Raw genomic sequence first — 25,324 nt, 5'->3', positions numbered from 1 at the left:
CCACTGTGATGGCTTTTTGCAGTGATCTGATTAGTGGAATATATAGAAAAAGCCCATGGTGTTTCTGCAGACATTGTAATGAACACAATGTCTGGCAGGAGTTTGTACCTTATAGATCAGAATCTTTTGGGCTCAATTGAGGTCGTAAGCCAAGGACTACCTGTATTGAATAAAAAATAATAGTAAAACAAATACTGTAGTATCTTAGCATCTATCCTTCTCCATCAATACAGGATAGTGATTGTGAACCAATAGAACTGAGAGTGGATTGAGAGTTCAGGATTTTTTTTAGATTATTAATAATCACTCAAAATTTATGTCATCCCATTTTTTCCCAGAGATTTGGGATTAAGCTTCTGCTAAAAATTTAAGGAAATAAAATTTTATCATTCATTATCAAAACAAATTATATGTTTGAGTCCTTTGATGACATTTTATTACTTTATTTGGTAATTGGATCTAATTTAAATCAGTAAATTAAGTCAGTAAAGAAAGAAGAATAAAAAACTGAAAAAGGCAGTGATCTACAACACAAAATCCGTGTTGTAAATTAAAATTAAAGAAATCTGATGGAGGTCATGCTGTTATTTTGCAGAAGAGGTAATGTAATAAAATGCAGACAGATGGAAATTGGTTTAATTCAATTGAAATTATGAACTGAGTTTGAAAATTATTTAAATATTTTTTAAAAACTTAAAATGCAGAAATAGACACATGGAAAGGACACTTAATGCACAGTCCAGAATTGGATTTTACAAATACAATAGTTTGAAAATCCACTTGTGTGTAGACATATAAAGATTATTTATAATCTGTTTACGTGGAAAAATCTTGCTAGATTTGAGATAGACCAGATAATAAGTACAACCAGGAATGTGAGAACTACCTTCATTGTAAAGCTACACTGAGAATTTTGCAAAACTGAAAGGATTTCTTGCCTTTTCCCTTTTCAGTTTTTGGAAAACTAGAGAGGATCCTTTCTGAAGTGTGTCCCATATATTTCCCCCATCTGCAATCTGAACTGCTTCATATCAGATCTGACTATAGATCTTCCTCCTGTCTCACAAGATCAATCCAAACATTATCACATGTTTGTAACTGTGAATAAAGCCAACTTGTCTCTTCCAATGCTTTTCGTTAATATTTTCACAACTTGTCTGATGTTAACGTCCAAAAATAGCTGGTATTTATTCAGAACTGTATAATTCATGTGGCATCAAATGAATTAGAGACATTCATTCAATCTTTATTTTGATCATAGATCAGTGCAAAATGTATAAAATTACAACTATAAAAAAGAAAAGAACGAAAGGTATAGAATCACATAATTATAGGAAATACTAACAGAATTGTAAAATTTAGAACATTAAAAATTGTTCTTACTGTTGATATTAAAACTATATAAAGACTAAAATAATGGTACAGTATAAACAATAAAACAAATAGGCAGAAAATAAATGAAATAGAAGTAGACTAATAATAGCATCAAAAGTCTAGGTTGGTCTTCTAATAGATTTCATGACATAAGAAATTCCTAAATGGGATGATAGACACTGGAATTTAATGATAAAGTAACAGATTTGTATCAGTATAACAGGTTTTGCTAACAAAAAACTGAAAACTATTAATACTAAGATTGACCTATAGGTATAGTAATTGCTAGTAATACTAAGATTGTAAAACCTGTAATGACTATAAAATCAAAAAGGTTAAAAGCAGATTATCTATACCATAAAGTATAACAAAAATAAGAAATTATAATGCTAATATTAAATGAGCAATGTTAATGTAATTCAATCATAGTCCAAAGATATGGAAAAAAAAAAGAATAAAGGCAAATATAACTGTAATATACAACAGTTAATTGCCAGCCATCAACACACCCATCAACCAATAGGAATTTGCATTATATAAATATGATTCACAGAATATCCCAAAGCACATATTTCAGTAGAAAGAAATTCCCTGAAGATGGCCTCCAGCATAAGTCCGAAAGCTCAGAAGAGTAAATCTACACAACAAAGGCTACATAACAACTAAATTACTAAACTAATTTTATTTATTTATTTATTTGGTTGGTTGGTTGGTTGCTTGGCTTACTAAACTAATTTTATTATTTACTTATTTGTATCCCACCTATATTAATTTTACAAATAACCTCAAGATAGCAATGTCTTATTATTATTTTCCTCACTATAACAACCCTATGAGGTGGGTTGGGCTGAGAGGGAATGATTGGCCCAAAGTCACAGCTGATTTTCATGGCTATAGCAGTCTGGTGCCTTAACCACTAGACCAGATTTTCATGGCTATAGCAGTCTGGTGCCTTAACCACTAGACCAAATTGGCTGTCTTAATTAATTAATATCCCATAGATATGTTTTTAATCAATTCTTTGGATTTTTTTAATACAGAAAGGACACCAAAGGAAATAAGGAAAAGCTGCAACTCTTCAGTTTTGATTCCAATAAAATTATGCACCTGAGTGATGCTGATCATAGATAGAAATATGGCTTTCTAAGAAATTAAGTTAGCTTGAATTCATAAGATGGATGGCCTTTAGAACACAATGGGGAATACAAAAAATCAGAAAAGTAGGTTGAACTTTCTCAAGATGATGAAGATCCTTGTCCTTATAGATGTATTTGTTTCCCCCCTAAAAATGTAGAGGGCCAAGATTATAAATTATAGATCTATTTGATAAAGTGGTAATTGCTGACCTCTGGCTGTTTTTTAGGGTCTGAAGAATTTGAGCATTTCACCTCCCTGAATCTGAAATATTACACCAAGTATTTGCATTGCCTTACTTGCTCAATAACTTGGCTATAAATCTGTCATTTATGTCTTTTTTAAAAAAGATCGTAGCTTTGATTTTAGAGTAATTTATAGTAAGACTTTCCCTCCCATAATATGTTGTGAAGGATTGCAGTATTATTCTATTAGTCCCATTGCAGAGAAAGAATGATGTCAGCATAAAATAAGGAAAGAATTTATTTATTGGTCAGAAAATGGGGAATAGTTTGGGAGGTTTCTAAACATGTGTTTAAATAAAAGTTGATCAGGAAAAGAGTCACTATTTGTTTCATCTCCTTATATAGATTTGTTGTGCGTCATGTGCCCTTATAATGGATCTTAAGGCTAGCTAAGCAACACATCCCAACAATGGTGCCCCTTGGCTCTTTCACTGCTTGACTGATAAGACATTAAGTCTCAGTAAGTTCTGAAAATGAAAGTTGAGTGTGATAGTAAAAAAAGTAAAGGGCCTGGTACTTTGGAAAGAATTTGGTGCCTCATTCCCTTGGTGCTGTAAGCATGTGGTCATTTTGCTTATTGATTAGTCGGGGACAAAAACAAAGCCTCTAATCTGTCAGGAAGTTTTCCTGCTTTCTTAAAGTCTGAGATAGAATGAAAGGTGAATCAATTAACATAGCTTGAAGGGCTCCAGGAGACTTGGCAATGTATTTTCTATCAGATGCTGAAACACCAGACAGTGGTACACTGGCCAGTTCTAAAACCACCCAGTTAATCTGCAAATATTTTCTTCAGACTTCAGCTAATTACAAAGTTTAAATAAAAATGATCCAAATATAGTTTGTTCATTATGCTCTTCAAACTAATGGGACAATAATGGAAAGGGTCTATGGAGAGCTCTTATTTATTAATGTAAACAATATTTGACAAAGCATAGTCTTTGGGGATTATTAGGAGAGAATAAAAAAAGGGCTGCTAAAATTGGTACACACGATTGATATTAAGTTTTTAAAAGTTTAATGTGGATATAATTGCACCCTACTGCTTTGTCTGCTTCAGCCTATGTTACTAATTCCTTCTGGGATTATGACTGGAGGCCAAATTGGAAGATTTTATTTTTTATTTTAGAACTTTATAAGGCTGATTAGCTCTACAATGAGATATGCAGCAGTATAGAATAAGACAGAATTTATATGTGTCTTTCTGCTAGAGAGACAGTTTGAAAAGAAAGTAGTGAATGGACTTATCTATGGGAAATAATGTCCATGACTATAGAAGTAGAAACCACTGTAGGCAAAATGTGAACTCCTTAGACTAGTCTCTGTGAATGGCTTCATTTGATACAAAAAAAATCTCAGCATATTTAAATTTGATTAAGTAGAGCTTTGCGTAATTTGATTTTAAATGTTTACATTGATGAATCAGCAGGAGACATTCTTCAAATCCAGGGGGCACAGCACTGAAATAAGAATAAAAGGCTTCATTGAAAGCCCCTAATTTGGCATTAAAACTTCCAGCTATGACAAAATTAGTGTGGATATAATGTACTCAAATTTGTAATATTGTTTTCTCACTTTTACTCATGCTTGGCTCTTTGAGGTGGAATATAATTATTTGTTTCTCATTTAAATCAAAAGAGGGTAAATACTCCACAAGTGAAGTGTCCGCTTTCTTTCTGCAGTGTTTTAAGATCAAATTCCAACAATGGTATCTGCAGTTGTCAATTTGATGGACCAGGCTTATCAAGGGGGCAAGTATCTTGTAATGTGATTTTCAGTGTATGATTTAAATCTATTTCTGGACTCAGAAATCATGATACACAAAGGAGAAAGCACTGGCTTGGAGGAAAACCAGCACAATCTGAAGGACTAATACAGGCAAATGATTTCTCTGAATCACTTGAGACCAGGTCATTAGAGCTTTCATTCTAATCAGCTTTATGGTCTAAAGGTACAAGTCCAAAAGAGATCCTGGTACTGTATTTGCTAGTATCTGGTCATGTTGGGAGTTACTAGGGCACATTTCTTCTTGATAGGACTCCCAGAAAATTATTTTTCCCAGTTTTAGAGGGATAAGCTCACATGACTTTTTAAAGTAATTAATTCTATTTCTCATTTGCTGTGAATTCCATCCATCTTATTTGTAACTTCATCTATCCATATTGTAATATTACTGTTTTTAATGGGGCTGCAGCATTCATAACTCTTGTTAAAGAGCTCTTTAGAATTTCAATTTTAGAGATTACAGTATGTTCTTTGGACCCATCTATGTCAGGTTTTTAAATGAATATATCAAACCTTCTTTATCTTATTTGATGGCATACTCTAGGTTTGTCAGTCCTGTTATTTGCATAGTATATTTGGATGAGCAATATGATGAACTCTGCAGTCACTTGAAAACATCCCATCAATATCTAACATTGAGCAGAAGGGGCTCCAGTTCCCCTAGCCCAAGGCCTGAGTCTTTATGGTTCTTTGGAACACCAACAGAGAGTGAGTTGTCTGGATCTCAGGGGCACCTCATTCCAGAAAGCAGTTGTTGTGATAAAAAAAGGCATGCTTCCTAGATCCTGTTATTGTTTAATCAAGGGAAGTTAGAATATTCCAACCCTGCCAGCTCAAATAGGCAATAAATAGTTGGTCCTTCAAGTAATCTGACCCTAAGTTATGTGAAGCTTTATAGCCAGCACCTTGAATCACACCTGAAAGCAAAAGTAGCAACTAGTGTGGTTGTTTGAACAGAGGTGTTACTTGGGATTCTGAGGCATGGCCATAACTGTATGTGTGTTGCATTCTGGACTAGTTGAGATTTCTGAGTAGCATTGCAATAATTGAGTCATGAGGTGACTAGGGCATGAAAAACTATCTGAAGAGTTTTCCAATCATGAAAGGGCACAAGAGGTGCCAGAGCTGCCACCTCCTTGTTCAACAGTAGCCAGGGTCAAAGACTTGGTCATGGTAGAATTGAGTCAGAGATGGTTCCTCTTCGGTTAGGCCACAAAGATTCCAGGTTCTGGGGTAGGACCTTGACTTTCTCCAACTTTTCTACATTTAGTAACTGCAGTTTCCCCCCCCCCCTTTTATTAGAGGGTGCATATAAACCTCCTTAAAGGCTCAGTTTGGAATAATCTGAAAAGCTGCTCAGAATTTTTCATTTTCATATGCATGTGTGAAATGGTTGGGTGGTTCAGTGCCAATAAAATACTTTCTTCTACATTGGGCAGGTAATTCTTTCCAAATCCAAATGGAAGCACGGGAAGCATGAATCTGCATTAAGAGTCATGTTTTGTGACATGGGTGAAGGTATGTGTGTGTGTTTAATAAATAAATAAATTAGGTTACTCTTTATTATGCTGTTTCCCTGAGTTTTTATTATTCTTTACTATGTATAGGTAAGAAGAATGGTGAATTATTATTTTGAAATCCACTATCCTGTTCCTGTTCTTTTTGGTTGCTGTGTCTCAGCTGAGATAAGGATTGCTATTACTGTCTCAATCTGGGCTCTTTCTTTATTGCTTCTCTTGTTTCTTTCATTGATCCCATAACACTGCATTTGGTTATCCATATATGAACTTCCAGCTCTTTTTCTATCATTAACAAAATTCATACTTGAAAATGATTCTTTAGGCCACGGGTGTCAAACTTGCGAAGTCACGTGACGTGTCGTGACGTATTGTGACTTTTTTCCCATTGCCGGCAATGGGGTGGGCACGGTTTTGGTTTGACGCATCTGGCCCGTGGGCCTGCAGTTTGACACCCCTGGTTTAGGCTGTCTATTTGAATCCCATCAGATTCTGCATAAATAACTCAAGAACCAGTTTCAGTTTGTCAAGTTTACAGTTACAGTTCATAACTGTTTAGCTGTGCAGAGATCAAAATTACAGTATCTGCAGAGAAGGCTGTGTGTAGTCAGCAAGAAGACTCTGTGCACAAAGAAAGTTGTGCCTGGTCAGCAAGACAAGATCAGAGTTGTAAATGGATGGCCCAATGACATTTGGCATGAATTTTTTGCAGCAGGTATACAAACTGGGAGTAGCAGGATTATTGATTTAGCTCTGTCTGCTCTTTATTAGTGTTGTTTTCATCTTCCTCATATAATAAATTCCATATTATTCTGACAAAAAGGTCAGGTACAACATATTTATTACCTATTATAAGTAATAGGTAGACAATACTAGTCAATCCATTCTCCACTAGATATTTTGTTGTTAACAGAATGATCACAGTGGAGAAAAAAAGCAATGGGAGCAGGGGTGACTTTTGATTTTCTGCCGCATCCCGATTGCTTCCTTGTGGAGAGCTGACAAGGAGCATCAGAAATTTTTCCTTCCCTTTCCAGCAGGTTATAAGTGGCTGCTGCTGGGTGAGGGAGAGAGCAAGGGACTGCAAGATAGGCTGAGAAAATGTCATGGAACTTTAAAAATGAAAATCACATGACTGCAGCAGACTGTAGAACTGAAGCACAACTTTCCAAATATCATTTCCTCAGAAGTCATGGCTCTTGGATTTTGGATAAGTTCTGTAAGTTAGCTTATTTTGTTTAACAACAACTCACTTAAGGTCACAAAAATGAGAATTTTAGTAGTATATATATTTGGAGATGGATTAACATATTTAAGACTAAGTGAGTCTCAAGAAAGCACCTAACCTTCCATTTTCTGCCATTTTCTACTATAGGTCAAGCTGCATGATGTCCAAAATTCTTTCTGCAGCATTGTTTTGGCTGGTATTGTAGCTGCACAAATTTCCATTTTTTTATCAGTGTAAACAGGATAAGAAGCTTCTAAAAATCACACTTGCAAGCAGACTGTCAAGTACTCAGATTTTTTTTTAGTGTAGAATCTGTTATAAAGGATGTTGCTATTTTAACACTTTCTCAAGCTTTTTCATAATTGTGAAAGAACTATATAATAGTTATATGAACTACTGTACTCAGGTATTTAAAATTAAATTTATAAAAATATTTTAATTTTTGTTGGAACAAAATTCCTCATTTTATTATTTTAACTTCTTCCAACTTTTTTGGATATGGCTACTGGATGATGCTCAAAGGCTAAATATTGCTTTCATTCTGAAAACAGTTGCACAATTATGAATATTTTTTTATATTACCCACAACCAAAATGGCCCTCAAAAATATTACATATGATCAGTGGTGGGATTCAGCCAGTTTGCACCAGTCTGGCAGAACCAGTAGCTAATTATTTTGTTGCCCAGACCCAGAATGGACTTCCAGAAGTGGCATCCACACAGAGAATCAGTTGTTCACATATTTGAATCCCACCACTGCATACAATCCATGCAACAAATTTGAAATCATTGCCCATGTTTTAATGTATTCCCTGTCCCAATACAAAGATAGTGTGGTTAGGAACAACACTACTCTACAAATTTTTACTGCCACAATTTGATCCTTTCCTGCTTTTAGTAAACAGAATTCTATATCCCCATGGTAATCATATTCCTGTGAAAGTATAAATACAGAGGTTAAAAGGTTGTTTTTATAATATGGTTATAAATACTGTATCTGCACATTTTTTAAAGTGCAGAAAACTAATAAGCAATTCCATGCACTATGAAGTCAAAGTCTCCCTAGAGAAGCTGTGACCTCACCTTAAAGAAGGAGCAAGCTAGCCCAAGAAAAATTAGAAACCCCCCCCCAATAGATTTCATTTTTTTCTGCAACTGCTTTCAATGCAAGGAAAATTCTCCCTCAGATTACAGACTTCCATCAACCTAATGGTTTACTCAGTCTTGTTAGAGTATGATTTATAAGGAGAGAGAGCGGTCTTCCTTATTGATTGCGAATCTGTTACCTGTGAACACATAACTTTCTATTTTCAAAGACACTGAAGATGATTAAGAAATTTTAAGAATGTATTTAACAAAGTAAACATTTAAACTATTTTAGTTGTACATATTTCACATGCATTTAGATAGAAATTCAAAACATGGATAGTTATTTTGGATGGAAGATTGATATATTGGTGGAACTTAAGAAGCAAACATCCATTGATATTCCAGAAAGTAGCGTATTAATAATTGTGATAAAGAATATATTTCAATGATCACATTTGAGTTTGAGTTATTTCATATTCAAAATCTATTTAAGGACTATTTTATTTATTTGATAAATTTATATCCTGCATTTTCCCCAATAGATCAATACAACTACAAGGGGATTTTTTCTCCTTTTTATCCCCATAACTGCAAAGCTAGAAGCTTAGATTGACCCAGACTCAGTTTGCTGAAGAGTTTTCATGGTTGAGAGATGATCAATACCTTAAACAGTACTATGACATTCATAAGTGTTATTCTCAATAGGTAGATATATATTTATTATCCTATAGGAAGTAAAGTAAGAGCAGAAAGTAGTATAAGTGCAATCTTAATAACAGTCTAATAATTCTCCAAAATTTGAAAAATATGCTCCATCACAATTGTTATGTAGATACTTTTTGGTACCCATTTAATTTTCAGTTAAGATCTCATAGACCATAAAGGGATTCAAGTCCATAAAATTTTTTGCCATCTTAAAATCACTGGTCACTACTGGATTTCATCTATAAATGCTAATCTCTAAAGACTCAGGCTTTATTCAACAGCACTTGTTAAATCTAGAAGAGGCTTCTCTGCAGTATACACACAGAAGCAGTATATTCTGCCTTTTTAAGTGACAAGTAGAAGACTTTGCCAGGCAATAAAATGCTTTGTTGAAGCATATCATGTCTGTTTGTTTTGATAAAGAGAATCAGATCATCTTTGCAGTACAAATCTCTCTGTTGAGCTGCTTCAAATTTATCTTGCACAAGCCGAGCACCTATTTGGTAGAACACATGACTTACAAATAAAAGTTCCAGGATTTATCCCTTACATTACCATGTAGGTTTGGAAATAATTCTGTCTATAATACTTGGAAAGTGAGCATAGATCCTATTGAGAAAGATAAGAATTTCTGATCAATGTTATATTAGAAGCTGCCACATATTAATTGTGGAGAATAAAAGTAAAATAATAGAGATGTGTTTATTGCTTACGTAATAGGAGGGATCCATATTTTTGAGATGATCTTTTACTTTATGAAAACTCCTGATAGTCTCTTCACAAAGTATGTTGTTACATGAAATTACCAACAATATAATGTGAGTTGGAGAGTTAATAACCCAGAAGACAGAAATTAAATTCAAAATAATTTTGACCGTTCAGAGAACTATGAATTTAGTAATTACCTAAGGTCCTTGGGAAGGACTTGATAAGTGGATAAAAATGTCAAATCCAGTCTGAAGAACTGGATGACTGTGTGTTACAAACCATAATAACAATAATAATATTATTAATTCAGAACTGAAGATTCTTCTTGGATGAGAAGCAAAATGTCTTCCAGAGAAAAAACACCGAAAGTCCAGTTGCCTTTTGAAAAAGCACTTTTCAGATACTCAACTATTAGAAAAAAGAACTGGATGAGCAGTTCAAGTCTAGAACTAATCACCCAGATAGGAGATTAACTTTCACCGCTGTGAATTAAAGTAAAAGCTAAATTGCCACCTGTTTGTGATGTTTTCCTTCAAATTTTTGCATTGATTAAGGACTTAGTACCTATTTTTTGCTTTTCCTGGTATTTTGGCATTCTTGTAGATAGCAATATGTATATAGATCAACTAGGGCAGGAGTGTCAAACTCAATTTCATTGAGGGCTGCATCAGCATTGCGGTTGCTCTCAGGTGGCTGGGTTAGTGTGGCCAGGGTGGGTGCGGCCTACTCGGTGGGCATGGATGGAATGGGTGTGGCCTACTGGGTGGGCGTGGCCAGCTCTACATTGTTCGTGTCAAGGGTGCCTATGGGTGCCTGGGCAGGAGTGGGACAGATCTGAGGGTCTCTGGCAGAAGGGGGTGGGACTAGGGCAAGTGCCAAGGCATGGTCCACTGGAGGAGCCTCACTGTTCCTCTCAGGCCATGTGGGGGTGGGTTTGGTGGTGCGGGCTGCCCGGAACCCTGGGCAGCAGAGGTCAAATGCCCAGCCTGGCCCATGAGCACCCGCGGCACCAAGCCCAGCCCCACTTCCTCAAGGCTGCTGCTCAAGGTTCTCCTGGTTCCTCGCTGCTTCCAGACAGCCTTGTGGAGCTAAGACTGAATGCATTTAAGCATAGATGGCCACCACAAAATTGTACATTGGCTCACGGGTGGCCTAGGCCAGGCCAAGGCAGAGGGGGCCGTTCCCTCACTGTTTCCAGGATGGCTTTGCGGGCCACATGAAACCACTTTGCAGGCTGCATCCGGCCCCCAGGACTTGTGTTTGACATGTCTGAACTAGAGAGACAGTAGAAGAACTGCAGTTTTGAAGATTTTCCTGGTTTAAAAGAAAAAGTCATATTTTAGCAGATATGCTCAGTTTTATCTCTCAGGCTCATATCAGCAGAATGCGATTATTTTGCTTTATTTTATTAGGGTTGATGTTTCAGATCATGTCAGTGAAAACTGAATGTTAGAACCACTTTCCTGTGCCAGTACTTCTATAGCTATTTCATTGACAATGAATATCAAATACATACCTGCTGCATATGGCCTGAGGTATTGATTGCCTTGGTGATAGCTGATTTCAGCTGTATTAGGAATCTCAGTCAGAGACAATGCTTTTGCCTTATAGATGTCAAAAGGAATTGTGTGTGTGTGTGTGCGTGCATGCGTGTGTCTGAGTGAAAGCTACTACTGGACTTTAGTATAACTTAGCATTATTTCTGGCTATTAAATATAATGAATTTTTGTCATTATCGTTACATTGGTTCTGCTATTTCTTTTGCAAAGAAGATCTTAGGACTGGGGGCACCTAATTGTTCTGAATGGTTAATGTGCATTTTACGACTGCATAGAACTTGAGACCCACAAGTTCCTGCTTTGATATCTCACAATTTCTATCTGAGTAGTAAGACAAACAGAAGAGGGCATAATTTGAGGGGCCAGGATGGTGGTTCAGACCATTAATTATTTAAATAAGATGCATTTAGAATATTTTCAAAAACGAGAGTAGGGCGGATTTCTTTTTGGTTATCTGAGTACATTAACCCATTCTGGAGTCTCCATGATATAGTAATAACTCTCTCGTGTATAGACCTAGTTTTATTTTGATCCCTAGATAAGTAAGATGAATTCTCACTTGGTAACAAGACAATCTTGGTATTGTCTCTTTAGAGCAGGAAGGAATGCCATAATTCTAAGGAATGAAAATTAACTAGTGACGTCATTTTTATCTCCAAAATTATTGAGATATTTTTCATCATAATATCTAAAGTTCTATTTACATTTGGTGTATCATTTATATTTCCAAGAGAGGATTTATCTAATATACCATTTCAGCTGCAATGTTCCTTTATATTGGAGTTAAGCCCCAAAAGTAGTGCACTCTCTTGATGAGTAAGACTAAGTATTCAGATCCTAGGTGTGAATGAAAATGGATTATCGCTGAGAATAGAACTATTTCAAAGGCTCCATTACAGCAAAGTTTGCCCTCTTCCTCTTCTTGTTCCTCCTCTTTGTCTTCTTCTACTTTTTTTCTACTTCACCTAGCTTTCAAAAAAGTAAATTTTATATTCTGGACTCAGGCATATTGATATATATTTTTCTTTTATAAAAATGTGTGATCCTATACATATTATTCATGTTTCTATGCTTAATGCCTCACTGCATTTTCATGTCTGATGGAATAGATAATCCAATATTTTGTTTTCTGACTTAGAATAGACATATTATATCTATGATCTGTTTTAAAAGCATATTTTCCTTTAGATATGAATATTGATGCTCAGAACATGAATTATCTCATTCTTATCTAGACAACTATAACTGTGATAGCAGACAGTAGTTTGTAGTGATTTATCTACAACTATACCTTATAAAAGAAAAGTTCTTATGCTTTCCAACTGCAATGTCACATTCTCAGAAGTGACTTTAAAATATTACGAGCAGGGGCACAAGCACCATTGCCCTACATACTATAGGATAAATAATAAATAATTGCAGCATTGTTGATGCTCAAGGACTCATTTATATCCCAAATATATGTTCTTCTTCCATGAGTCAAACTGGCAATTAGAACAGCAGTAACACAGATTCAGAATGCATTGTTTTATAGTTCTGTGCCTTGCATTATACATTTAACTATCCATTCAGCTATACCTGGGATTGGCTGCAACTATCCAAAACTTCTCAGGATGCCGTTGGTAGCTGAAGGACAAATTCTTTAGATATTGATTTCAGTATCATTGCACATTATAATGAAACACAAAGATCTTAAAATACTGCCCTTGAAATATAGCACTGAAATGAACACAGCTGGATTTGATAAAATGGTTTACATTGATGGTCTAAACCAGAAGTGGGGAACTATGGCCTCTTAATGACTTGTGGACTTCAACTCCCAGAATTCCTAAGCCAGCATGGAAGCCCACATGTCAGAAAAGGGCGATAGTTCCCCACCCCTAGTCTAAACTGATCCTAATGGCTAAAAAAATATTGTCCTTTACACTCATCCTATTTTGAACGCTTAAAAAAAACTGAATAAGAATGTGAAAATATTAGCATGGAGAGAAAAAAAGTAGAGGTGGAGGTAGATTTATAGATGGCATTTCTTTACTTGCCTACAGCAATATATGCCTTGGCAATGTCCTCACTTTTTTTGTCATATTCTTATGACATAACTTTTATTTTGCTCCCAGCCATATGTGAAACAGCTTTAAGATGTCCTTACCTATCCAGTATTAAAGTAGCCTTCTTTCCTTTAAGCTGGCCACAAGCCATGACAGCTCTGCTATCAGTGCAATCAGGTGTTTTTCACTGAACAGATGAATCAACCCTTGAGAAAGAAAAAGGAACAGCAAAGGGAAAAGAATCTTATTGTAGCATTATAGAAATACATAACCTTTCCCCAAATCATTGCAATGTACATATTTTAAAGAATTTTAGTAGCACCATGCAACCTGAGAATATCTAGCCTGTAAGTTATTGCAAAAATAAATACATCCTTAAATAGTTTCTGTTCATGTTATAGTACATATTAATAGAATAAATGACAGCTATGGCCAGGAGGACTTTTTTTTGTTTCCCAAATAACTTTGTTAGAGATTAATGTTAAAAAGAATATTAATATAATATATATTTAAACTAATTTAAATATAAATTATTTAAACTGATTTTTTTAAAAATAGTGTTAAAAAAAATAACTTCCCTCCTTCATCCAATAAGTAGACACAATTTAAATAGATTTATTGCCATCCCTGGTTACAATATATGTTCTCTTCATCCCATATTTAATCTTTTAGCTAAAAAACAAAATACTCATTTGTTTTCAGCAAAAATCCAGAAAGAAATATCAGAAATAGCTAATTATCTATTAACATTGATCAAGTATGTCAAACTTGTTTTCTTTCCTTATCCTTTTAATAACCTTAAGCTTACTGTCTTATCACAGTTCTATATCCTTCCGTAAAAAATCTTTCAGTACTTTAGCAAGTCTCTTTTGTATATCCAGGAAGAGGAATTTGTCCTTTTCTGTCACTTCTCAGAAAACCCTTAAAAACTCTTAACAGATTTCTTTTGTACATCCAGATTCTTTTTTTTTAAAAAAAAAAATCTCTCTTTTCTGCTTTAGTAGTTGTATATCTTCTTCAAGGATTATCCTGTTTCATTTGAAAGTCCAGTACATCCTTTGCTGCAGATCTCATTTCTTGCTATATTTATATCCATCTTTGGATTAATTTCAGAGTATCTTGTTCTTCTTCCATTACATCCTTAACTGTCCATCTAAACAGTCTCTGAATTTAACATTTAAAAGGGTCTTTACATTTAACATATACAGTACATCTAAAAATGCAGATCAGATTGCTGGGGATGACAATTAGGCAGGACCACAACATGCCGGAGCTTTAATCTCTGATGACAAAACTTTTGTGTTATATTTAGCTCCTGTAAATATTCAATGAATGAAAAATTGATATATACATTGAATAAATAAAAAATAAAAAGAGAGTTATGTATAAGTATGTACAGGCAGAATATCTAAAATAATTTTAGAAAAATAGCAACTTTCAGTTGCATATTGTAGTTTGTTTGGAACCACACACATACACACACATGGTCACATGATCCCTATTTGCAACCTTCCAATCTGGCTTTCAACAAGCAAAGTCATTAGGGGAAGGAGGTCAGAAGTCATAATCAAGTGATGTCTTGCTTAATGACTATGGCAAAAAAAGTTATAAAATTTCTGAGGTCAGATGATGGTCACTTAATGAATGCACTGCTTAAGGACAAATTTTCTGGTCCCAACTGACATCCTAAGTTAAGGTCTATCTCTAGTGGCTAAAGCAAAATTCTGAGTCTAGTCCTACCTTAGGCACAAAGCCAGTGGGGTGACCTCGGGCCAGTCATTCCCTCTCAGCCCAAGAAAGAAACCAATAACTAACCACTTCTGTCTTTCTTTGACTTATTCTTCCTTATTTACTTCCTGTACTTTGCACAACTTTACTACCCAATATGTGTGTGTGTGTGTGTATGTGTGTGGTTCCAAACAAACTACAATATGCAACTGAAAGTTGCTATTTTTCTAAAATTATTTTAGATATTCTGCCTGTACATACTTATACATAACTCTCTTTTTATTTTTTATTTATTCAATGTATATATCAATTTTTCATTCATTGAATATTTACAGGAGCTAAATATAACACTTCCAAAAAACCTTCCCAAGAAAACTTCAGAACAATCCAGATGGTCACTAGGAATTATTATTGACTAGAAGGCACAACTCTCACTCCAAAGAAATAAAGATATAAAATATAAAAAAGGAAGTTTAGTCAAATCCGGTTAAGATTAGGTAAATTTCTACCACCTCCATTCACTATAATTCTCTATATCTTTCTGTCCTTGCAAATCATTTTTTTGCCATAATTGTACAAGAATTCTACAATTCAAGACTATTCATTTTATCATACATTTACTTCTTATAAATCAACAGATGTACAATAAAGCTTCCTTTTCATATCCATACATTTCTACATGACCAGGTGAAGTACAAAAATCTGGTTTCTATGCCGTTTGCCTGGCACAAAGTTCCTGTTATATTTAGCTTGCTATATAACAATGAAATGTTCACAGTCATAAAGCTGAACTACACTTTCCAGATTTTGGTCATTGTCAGTTATCTTACCCTTTTGATCATAATTCTGTCAAACACCTACACGTGCTCTGCAAACAAATCCCCTGTAGATTTTGCATTCATTTCCCTCTGCTTACAAAAATAGTGGTCTCATTCTTCCAATTGTAACACTGTGAACACCTTCTTCTTTTTCAACATTCTCATATTTTTTTTCTTGAACACCAACTTTTCTGTTATAATCTCTAAAATGCTTCTTCCATCATCATTTCAGCATTCTGCTGGAGCTCCGTTTTTAGCCTTTTTTTAGCCCTCTTCATCCATTCCCCAAACAACTTTTTATTTTCATTAAAAATACTTACTTTTTATGACTCCTTTAATCTTAAGTATTCCTTGCTCTTCTTTGATTACATTATTTGCAATTATCTTTTTCTACCTTTTATATCTGTCTCTCATTTCTGTTTTTGTAGCTATCTCTTATATACATTTTTCTACATCCACCACATTTTTCATCCACCAAATGTCTTTTTCATACTTCTGTTTATGTAACGCCACATGTTTCTGTCTATTGGACCAGAAAATTCTTTTCACTCTCTTTCAGGTAAAGCGTTCTCTTCCTGAATTTATTCTACTTTCATTCTAGATTCCCCCTCCCCCTCCACACACACTTCTTCCCTTTTCTTCCTAAATAAAAAATAATAGAGTGTATAGCTTCCCCTTTCAAGACAAAAGAAGTTCTCAACTGCCTAAACATTTATTAGATGACTGAACTAGCTGGATAAATGGAAGATCGTATTGTGTTGTCCCTTTTATCAGGAAAATAAGAGTTAGAGGTTCTGTTCACCTTCTACAATAGCCAAGTTACAAGAATACATTTTCAGTCAGCCCCAATACATGTCCTCTGCGGATAAAAATATAAAAGAAGAAGCAAAATTGTTTTAAATAAAATATATACGCTCTTTTGGTTTCTAACTTGAATAGGATAATAAGTTTGGCTAAGTAGACATACAGTATTCTTTGATTTCAACCAAGCACTTGATATTATTCAGAATCTTCAAAGAAATAAAACCATTGTCTAAACAGAACTAAGTTGATACACAAAAGACTAGATAATTGGATACCTCCCAATGGGTTTTTACTGTTGGATAAAATCCTCACATAAACATGTGTGGTAATAGTTAATAATGTGTTTGCAAATGATCAATGCTCAAATACTGAACATTTTAAAAAGTGCATTATGGTTGTCTTTATACAGTCTATGATTTTTTCCTAACCTTGTGCATCACAGCTGAATAAAGACCTCCCATCCCTCCCAAGGAAAACCAGTTGATTTCATAAGAGCTAGTACTGTGAATATTATTTAGTTATTTGCTTTTCACCTAATGAGAATTTTCATGTTGCAAAAATATAAAATGTAACAATGCCAGATGTTTGTAATGTGATTGATTTGTACATAGCTTCAATCTCTAGTCCTTTTGTATTACAAAAAGATGAAGGATGGATTGGGTTAGGGAAAAACAGAGTAATGTATGATCACTGTTTTGCATACTAAAAGGTAATAGACAAATGAGTCATCAGTGCAAATAAACAGGTGATAATGTATATTCAGAAAATAGCCCAACCAACTATCCTTTTTCACCAGTAGGTCAACTGATTACAGAGGCAAAGCATATCGGAGTAAAGGGATATGACTTCCAGTCTATAAAGTTGCCCATGGATCCACAATTTACCAGCATCTAAAGATTTATTATATTGTCAGTTTGAGTAGAAGGGTTAATTAAAAGAGCCAATTTGAGTGCCAATACTGAGTGTTCTACATATGTCTAACCTCCACTAAATTATCAAATTATCAAACTTGGTCAATAAAGAATTCTATTCTATTCTACTCTACTCTGTTCTGTACTTTTAGCAGAGCAGTCTTGTACAAAATTGATGTCATACAATATAAGGAAAGACCCTGAATGATTGACATTGCTCTTTTGCAGCCAGCAATGGAGACTTGTTGGTTCTCACTGCCCAGATTTAACATTTAGAATCTCTGACAAGAAGATGGAGGAAGAGGGATAGAATAATGAGAGAAAATACTGCTAATTGTCCATCTACTTGTTGATCCCACAGTTCCTTAAGTTGCTGTATATAACTACTGTTGGAGAAATGTTTCCAAGATATATGGAGTACCTTGTCAGATTAACTCAGATAAACCATATGTAAATTGGACAATCAAAATTGGTCACTGCAGCCTACATCCTTAGCAAAGAGGTGAAAATTAGCTACATACACTTGTCCTCATAAATGTCAGGTCTTGCAAGGTTATTTAAGGCAGTTCTGCAGTCATAAAATTGGTACAGTACCTGTATCTGGGGTCTTATTTTTTTTCTTCTTAAATTGGTCTATAATCTGTAATCAGATTATAGTCAGCTATTGTTTCAAGATCCTTCTTAAAGATACCAAGTGTTCTCCAGTCTAGATCTACAATATGAGTTTTTGATTCCTAAGTGAATAATTTCATGTTTGTTTCTGTTAAATCCTATTTAATAAATATCCTCATTTATCTAAGCTATTTAATAATTATAATTATTATTAATAATAACTCTACCTCTGGAATGTTAACTATTCTACCCAATTTTGCATTATCTGACAATCTGATAAGTCTAAAACTGTCAATACTTTTTCCAGTTCTAACGGAATCAAATATTATCATGTATTTTATCAGATGCTGTGCTGGCATCAGGATGTGTTATGTCTACATCATTCTTACAATCTATTAAGGAAGCTACCCAGCCAAACATGAGAAAAGGTTAACAAAGCAAGACTTGTTCATGACAGCTCTATGCTGATTTCTGGTAAAACTTGTATTGTTTTCAAGAGGCTCGTGTGTTGCTTTCTTTATGATCTGTTCTACAGGTATCTTTTTCTGAAACTTTTCTCCTAATTCTTCATTCATTTATTTCCCATTTCCAAGGCCAAGCCTACCATAGTTCCATTATGCATATTTCCTAACCAAGTTTCTCTCAACATTGCACTTCAGTTCTGCCTTTTCATCTGCTTTTCACATATCCTTTCCTTTTGAAGGGGGGAAAAATGCAAAAATGAGTTTAGATTCTTTGTGTTACCTTTACAAAGCAGGTGATATAGTGATTATTTTCTTTTCCTCCTATATCTTGAATATAGCCCCCACCTCCACTTTTAGCATTTTTTGCCAGCCTCAGCTTATTATGGGTATTACATTTTGACAGTTCTGAACTACTTATATGTGTTTAATCTTCCTATTTAAACCAAAAAGACAAGTATGGATTATATTTAATTTATAGTTAGTTTTGCTTTATATGTAGAGCAAACTTTTATTTAAAAATAAAAGTTAAACAGTATTACAATAGCATGTAAGAATTTATATTTAAAGAAAAATGCCAAATCTTGATAATTATCTGTTTTGCTGTTATCTGAATCCAATCAACTAGTTCTTTGTTTAGGGCAATTGCTTAGGATCCTGTCTCTCATTGATTTGGGCCATATATGTATGCTAAGAAATACTCATTCTTTCCCTTTCTTCAAACCATGTGAAGAAGAAAACATTTGTTTCTTTCTGATTAATATCTTAGCAATATATTTCCTAAATCTATAGGGACAATTTGGTTTTTTGTTTTTAAATTTACTGAATTCCCCAAGGAGGGACAAATAAGACTTTGATTCAGGGTTGGTGGGAGGGCCAGAAGCATTCGTTCTAGATTATTATGATATTCAAAGTCAAAGCAGACCAGTATGTATGGATGTTCATCTTACCTGTCAGCAAATTCTTAACCACCTTTTCCTGGTCTTCCCATGAAGCCATAAACAGGAAAATACATTTTTGAATTAAGGAGATGGCCATGGATAAAGATGAGATTGCAATTTGGATATAAAAATGAAATAATTTATATTTCCATTGTTGGAAAAGATTCATAACACAGTCTTATAAATATCACTAATAAGTAAGTTCCATTGAGGATTGCAACTTCATTTTTTTCTGATTAATTGGTCCTTCAGCAACTGCCTTTATTTCTCTAATGTCAGCTACATTGAATGAACGGTATATGGAACAGCGAGCTTTTTTTTCAGAAAGTGATGTTTTGTTATAAAGAATAGATAATTAAGGATCTGTCACAGAAGTGTTTTTACTCTGGCACAAAATTCTTTGGGGCAAGGCATGGTAATTAAATTGGAACGAACTTGGTCTTGTACCTAAAACAACAGCTGTTTAAACTAGAAGAAGCTTTTGCAATAAAATACTACATACAGTATGTGCTGAGAAAAATAAATAAAAAGAAATTTATTTCCCACTTAGTTGGCAATGAAGCCAGTGCAATGTAAGATTTATTTTATAGTTCAAGCTATTTTTTCTGATTGTGGAGAGAAATGTACTTTACAGTGATATGCTTTTAGTTTTGTTTGCAAGGATTTATATTCTAAGTGGACCAGCTGTATAATTTGGATTTATTTCTATAAGTTTCAATATTTTTCTATTTTTTAAAATTGTACCACATTTTACTGTAGTAATTTGAAGATTTTTGGAAGAATGGGAGTCAATTTCCATTATTCATTATAGTTCTCTGATTCTGTAATTTAGTTATCTTTCTAATTGGAATTATGTTATTTCCAGGATACATAGTATATATCTGTACATTATTTGTTAATGTAAAAATGTAATCTTTTATGCTATTTCTTTTTTTCAAACCAATGTAGTAAATAATACATTTTTGTTATAAATCAGAAAATAACAGAAATTGTTAGCAAATGACTATACATTGTAGGTTAGGTTTTCATAAATTAAGTTCCACTCATAAACTTTTATAGAGGGGAATAAAAAAATGTAAATAACAGAACCAGATGATTAACAAATGCATAGACCAAGCAGTTCTTAAATTTGTGTAAGATATACACAAATAATAAGAAATTAATGATAACATTTTGTGTCAAATTTTATCGTGAGAATATAGTTGTACTGTATAATTGATTGACTATTAAGCCATTTGAACAAAATAATGACTCTTTTCCACTTTAGCAATTTTTCACTTGATTTTTTAAAATTCATTTTGTTGTTAAAGACTGCTGACATTAATTTATCACTGTCGGGGTGAGGGTGATAGGCAGAAGTGTTTTACAAGCCATAAACCATGACTATAAGCAATACTCCATGACTATTATAATTTTACACCATTGTTAAATGAATGGTTGTAAGTCAAGAATGATCTGTATAAAGAGACAGAGATTTAAAAATCCACTGCATTGATCATCTTTAGCAACCACCAACTTTTCCCTCAATGTATTTTCCATATGTTATACTATTTTTCCTCATAGAAACATTTGGCTGGAAGACACGGAAGACACAGTAGTGGCACTGATTTATCTTCTCCCCAGAATCTTTGGGAATTTTATTAGGTACCTTAACACTAATATCCATCTGAAATCACTCATAAGTGGTCTCTACAAAAATATTGTAATATTACCCTTTTAAATATGTTCCTTTTGTTAGTGCTCTTGCTACTGAATTTACTAATAAGGATTTATAAATGGTACCATGATGACATTTTGCACACTCTACGTCAGAATTGATTTATGGCTGATTGTTTAATCATGGTCCAGAATTACAATGGCCACAATAAGTACTTTATGACTTGCAAAATATTACATCACGATCCCTGCGGTGACATGACAATGATCTCTGTATTTGGCAACCTGTTCATACTTAAAAATGGTTGCCAAGTAATAATAATAATAATAATAATAATAATAATAATAATAATAATAATAATGATGATGATGATGATGATGATGATGATGATGATAATAATAATAATAATAATAATAATAATAATAATAATAATAATAATAATAATAATAAAAAAAGTTGGAAGGGACCTTGGAGGTCATCTAGTCCAATCCACTGCTCAGGCAGGAAACCCTATACCATTTTGGACAAATGGCTACCCAGTTTCTTCTTAAAAAGAAGAATGTGTTGGCGCATTCACCGCTTCTGGAGGCAGGTTGTTCCACTGGTTAATTGTTCTACTGTCAGGAAGTTTCTCCTTAGTTCTAGGTTGCTTCTCTCTTTGGTTAGTTTCCACCGGTTGCTTCTTGTTCTGCCTTCAGGCGCTTTGGAAAATAGCTTGACTCCCTCTTCTTTGTGGCAGCCCTTGAGATATCATGTCCCCCCTCATCCTTCTCTTTGTTAAACTAGACATATCCAATTCCAGCAACCATTCCTTATATGTTTTAGCCTCCAGTCCCCTAATCATCTTTGTTGCTCTTCTCTGTACTCTTTCTAGAGTCTCAACATCTTTTTTACATCGTGGTGACCAAAATTGGATGCAGTATTCCAAGTGTGGCCTTACCAAGGCATTGTAAAGTGGTATTAATACTTCACGTGATCTTGATTCTATCCCTCTGTTAATGCAGCCTAGCACTGTGTTGGCTTTTTTGGCAGCTGCAGCACACTGCTGACTCATATTTAAATGATTGTCCACTAGGACTCCGAGATCCGTCTCACAGTTACTACTATTGAGCAAGGAACCCCCTAAACTATACCTGTACATTTGGTTTTTCTTGCCTAAATGTAGAACCTTACTTTTTTCACCATTGAATTTCATTTTGTTAGATAGCGCCCAGTGTTCAAGTTTGTCCAGATCCTCTTGTATCCTAAGCCTGTCTTCTGGATTGTTGACTATTCCTGCCAGCTTGGTGTCATCTGCAAATTTGATGAGTTCCCCATCTATCCCCTCGTCCAGATCGTTGATGAAGATGTTGAAGAGCACTGGGCCCAGAACAGAGCCCTGGGGCACCCCACTACACATTTCCCTCCATGTAGATGTGGTTCCATTGAGGACCACATGCTGAGTACGGCTGGTCAGCCAGCTATGGATCCATCTGGTGGTGATGCTGTCTAACCCACATTTTTCTATCTTCTCAAGTAGTAGGTTGTGGTCTACTTTGTCAAATGCCTTACTGAAGTCCAAGTAAATTATATCCATAGCATTCCTCTGATCCACTAATTTTGTCACTTGGTCAAAGAATGCAATAAGATTTGTCTGGCATGATCTGTTTTTGACAAACCTGTGTTGGCTTTTAGTAATGACTTTGTTTGCCTGTAGGTGTTCACTGATTCGTTGTTTGATTATCTTTTCCAGAATCTTCCCAGGTATTGAGGTCAGGCTGATAGGTCTGTAATTTCCTGGGTCCTTTTTTTCCCCTTTTTTGAAGATGGGAACTACATCAGCTCTTTTCCAGTCCTCTGGTAGTTCCCCAGTGCTCCAGGATCTTTGAAAAATATAGTTCAGTGGTTCTGAGATCACATCTGCCAGTTCCTTGAGAACCTTGGGGTGTAATCCATCTGGTCCTCGTGATTTGAACTCATCTAGGCTGGACAGGTGCTCACTTACCATTTTCTTGCCTATCTTAACTTGTGTTTCTAATCTGTTTTTTGTGGTACTGTTTTTAATAGGTTGGTCTGTTTTTTCCCTTTGTGTAAAGATGGATGCAAAAAACGAGTTAAGTAGTTCTGCTTTCTCCCTGTTGCTTGTCACCTTCTTGCCACTTTCACCCACTAAAGGACCAATCGTTTCCTTCACTTTTTTCTTGTTTTTTACATGTTGAAAGAAGCTTTTTTTTGTTATTTTTGACTTTGATTGCAAGCCTTAGTTCATTTTGAGCCTTAGCTTTCCTCACTTCGTCTTTGTAGGCTCAGGCTATTTGCTGATATTCTAACTTAGTTATGTGTCCCTCTTTCCACTTTCTATACTTGTCATTTTTATCTTTCAATTGATCAGAGAGTTCTTTATGCAGCCATGCTGGTTTCTTTTGAAAGCTGTTATTTTCCCTCTTTGTTGGTATTGTGCTAGACTGGGTCTTTATTATCTCACTTTTCAAAATTTCCCAAGTCTCTCGAGTTGTTTTCCCCTGGAGGATTCTCATCCATGGAATCCTTCCCAAACCCTCTCTAAGTTTATTGAAATTAGCTCTCTTGAAGTCCAAGACTCTAGTTTGACTGTGTTCTATTGCTTGTGCTTCCATAAGGTTGAATTCCAATATTGCATGATCACTTCCTCCCAAGGTTCCTATGGCTTCAACACCTTCTATCATTTCATCTCTGTTAGTGAGAATTAGGTCCAAAATGGCTAATCCCCTAGTTCCCTTCTCTACCTGTGATCATGTGATCTTCATTTGCAATCTTTTCTGCCAGCTTCCCCTGAAAGTCAATGGGGAAGCTGGCAGGGAAGGTTGCAAGCTGCTGCCACCTGCTGCAGAGCTGAGATTCTATCCCAGCAGGCAGCCCTTTGAAAGACAAAATGGTTGCCTGACAGGAGGTAATTTCAGCTGGGAGGGAACCTCAGTTCCACACTGGGCTTAAGACATACTATTTATCTTTTGGGAAAAGCAACATTTATTTTTAGGGCTTGTGGATGGTTGTTTTATTGAAAGTTATTTTTTTTTAATAATAATGATTCACTGCTATGAATTCCAATGGAAAGAAGATTAATAAATTAAATAAAAATACAATATTTTTAGAAGTAGGACAGTAGTTAAGATGCCCTTATTCTCTTTTCAGTTTGAAAAGTACAAATCATCTACCACAGCAGCACATAGCAAAAAATATTTGACTCTCAGAAAAGAAAAGTGTTTTGGTAATTCATTAAAGTTTAAAACAGCAATTGATGTTACAAATTCAAAATTGCTATTAGGTGAGATACTGCCTCCTATTTTTCATGATTAAAGTACAGTGAAGCACATTTTTCTTTGTTATGTCACTGGAAACCAATAGAAGCCAATGATTTTGTGCTCAAGTAGGCATATTAATTCCAATTAAAGAGTAGCATTATTGGTTTAAACATATAAATCCTTATTTAGTTATTCTATGTTTCTCAGCTAATGATTTTGAAAATGTATTTTCTTGCTTTGATAATATAAAAACAATAGCTGAAAAGGGGTTAAATTAGCAAAAATACCAACTTTTTTTGTTTACTTTTTCTGTATTTTAAATCACCAGGTAAGTATTTTTTTTTTATCTCCATATAACAAAGACACCTTTTATGTTTAAATTTTGCATTGGCTGACTGAATTAAAAACAGAACAAAGCCAAAACTGAAAATATATATTATTCAGTGATATATATTGGCAGCAAGGCTCTTCATGCAAGTTTGGGGAAGGTTGATGATTTTTCATTTATAAGTAAAAAAAAATCTCATTAGATCTTTTTTGAAGCTGAAGGAGAATCTTATATTTGGCTCAGGAGAAACTTGTTGTGACAAACAATTTAAAAAAAGATAGACAAATGAAGCTCCAATTAAGAATTAACAACCAGCAGAAACAAAGAATGTTTATCCATTTCTTTGTTCCTTTTTCAATTCAAAACCTTATCACCCTGTTGCTGGAAGTTTTTATTATTACATGAATTCAAAATA

Source organism: Protobothrops mucrosquamatus, unplaced genomic scaffold, assembly GCF_001527695.2.
Source record: "Protobothrops mucrosquamatus isolate PMUCROS unplaced genomic scaffold, P.Mucros_1.0 scaffold33, whole genome shotgun sequence".
NCBI classification, from domain to species: domain Eukaryota; kingdom Metazoa; phylum Chordata; class Lepidosauria; order Squamata; family Viperidae; genus Protobothrops; species Protobothrops mucrosquamatus.
Note: the sequence above shows the minus strand (reverse complement) of the source record.